At 38.7% G+C, this 2,500-nt stretch overlaps 1 protein-coding gene across 1 annotated transcript in view; it reads left to right on the forward strand.

The window, feature by feature from the left end:
* Positions 1–2,500, forward strand: part of LOC107572909 (collagen alpha-1(XI) chain-like) — a gene marked incomplete at its 3' end in the record, with an annotated part of 23,825 nt that overhangs the window by 3,427 nt on the left and 17,898 nt on the right. The gene's annotated exons all lie outside the window — the stretch shown is intronic.

The raw sequence follows: 2,500 nt of genomic DNA on the forward strand, positions 1-2,500 counted from the left end.
GCATAACGCTGAGCTAACAGCAGTTTAACACAAACAGTCACAGCAGAAGTGACCTGAAGTGTGACTGGATGAGTTTGGCTTTAATGATGTTTGATTATGGAGCTGAAGGAGCGTTTGGTCGTGGAGAGGCCATCAGTCATGAGCTAGTTTGATCTGTTGATCAGTAGAGTCTCACCCGGTGTTCAGGTAGAGGGGTTTATGAGCATTGCATGACTGTTTTGTGCTGAACGTCATGTAATATCTGTGTGTGGCGTCTGCAGGAGACGTTTGAAGGAGGTTTTTGGCTCCAGATGGTGTAGTTGTGAATCATCTTCACCTGATCTGAACCAGAACACAGACAGACTCATGCTCCTCAGATGTTATATCACTGCTGTGGTTATGACTTCTTTCTGATCTAGTCATTTGACATCTCTTAATAAACAAGAATGGTTTATGTCATGTCACATCATATAGGAGAATGTAACTTACAACCATCCTTTACTCACCCTCATGGCATTGCAAATCTGAATGACTGTCTGCTAGGGCTGCACAATTCATCAAATTTCTAATCGCGATTACAATTACAGATGCCACAATTATGTAATCGTTCAAAGCAGCAATTAATCGTTCAAAGTCCACTTATGTTATTCTGCACGCTTAAGATGCTTCTTTTTCTTTCTACATTAGATTGTTTTAATATTAGTTTTAGTATAACATTATAATACCATGCATATTTTTACCTTTTTATTTAAAGAGAGACCAATCCGGTGTATAGTTGACATTTGAGGCTTAATACGATAGAAAAGCACTACAAGTTTTTCAGCTTGTTTATTTTCATAAAAAAATATGACATGCAGTTGCTTCAAACAAAGGTGTAAACATCATTTATTTAATCATAAATTAATAATCGCAATTACAATTTTAAAGGAATAATCGACAATTATGATTTTTGTCATAATCGTGCAGCCCTGCTGTCTACTGTGGAGCACAAAAGATGATATTCTGAGAAATGTCTCAGTGTTTCTTTGCCCATATAATGGAGTCCGAAAAACAGGGCGTTTTTCAGAATGTCATCTTTTGTGCTCCTCAGAAGGAAGAAAGTCGTACGGGTTTGGGACAACATGAGGATGAAATGATGACAGAATGATAATTTTGAGAATGAACTATCCCTTTAAAATAGTTAAGTATATTTATTATCCTACTGAACCACTAACTCACTCAAAGCATTAATTAAAAACAGAAAGGCTTCCGTCTTGAGCTACAGTTTCAGTGAAGAGCCCTCTTATAAAAAAAGATTTTTTTGGTTGTAGTGTTGCTGTTCTTTTGGAGAATAGTTATGTTTTCATTAGGTTCTTCAGATCCGTGCTGGGTTCACACAGTAGACGTTCTTCTGAAGAGAGAAACTAGACCATTCTCTCTCTGAAGCACAGCTCACTGCTGATGTTTCCTCTCTGACCCAGATGCACATTGTCATTGCTCTTCAGACGGCTGCTGGATTGATGCACAAGCTTTGGCATGTTTGTCAGGACGTCTTCTCAGCTGAGGTGGTGGTTTGTAGTTTTCCTCACGGATTGAGTGTTTGAGCCAGTGTCTGAACTCTCATCTGGCCAAGATCCGCAAGTCCCTGCCTTGACCTTTCACCCCGAACCCTTTACAGTTTCCTGAGCTCTTGACCTCTTGCAGATCTTTGAAGGTCAGTGTTGAGGATCAGTGTGGATTAAAGCCATGACCTCTTTGCGAAAGTTCAGCCAGAGATGACAATACACTTACGGAAATGAGCCGCAGTGAAACTCCAGTGATTGCAGTTGTACTAAGTAAGTGCAGAGCGTTGTGTGTGAACATGATCTTACTGTAGATCGAGACTAAATATCAACAGATTCAGTATTCCTCAAAATCAATAAAAACTGTGAACTGCAAACTCAGAGTATGACGCAAACATGCAATAACTGAATATGTTAAATAACACAAATATCCTATTTTATTAACCTATGTCTTTGCTGCTGACCTTTGATGATCCAATTCAACCACACTAATACGTAAAAATGACTTTAGATAAACGTAACATTTCTGTTTCCTTTTTTATTGCTGCGAACGGCAGCCCAGCTGAAGGTTTGTTTGAGCTGCGCCCTCTACTGTACAGACGGGATTTTACATTTTCTTCAGCCTGAGGCACATTCATTTCACTTTTGGTGTGAAAGGGCTTTTACATTTGCCAAAAACAGAACTTTTTTATATTAAAACAAACAAGCAAGCCCAGCCCAGATGAGAAAAAGTAATGCAAAAGTACCTCAAAAGTAACATAACGCATTTCCATTACAAGTAACTAACGTAATTAGTTACTTTTTGTGTGATTCACCCTTGTGTGATTAGAAATGACGTACATGACTGTCTTCTGTGCAACATTTGTGGAGAATCTTCTTCAACTGTCAAGCTCCAGGAAAGATTGAACTCTTCTGGAAAGGATATTCTGTCTTTGTTCTGTTCATTAAGAGCACTGAAGAGTGCAGAAGTGTGAAATAAC

The sequence above is a fragment of the Sinocyclocheilus grahami genome, unplaced genomic scaffold (assembly GCF_001515645.1).
Source record: "Sinocyclocheilus grahami isolate Dianchi unplaced genomic scaffold, SAMN03320097.WGS_v1.1 scaffold1832.1, whole genome shotgun sequence".
In the NCBI taxonomy this organism is placed as follows: domain Eukaryota; kingdom Metazoa; phylum Chordata; class Actinopteri; order Cypriniformes; family Cyprinidae; genus Sinocyclocheilus; species Sinocyclocheilus grahami.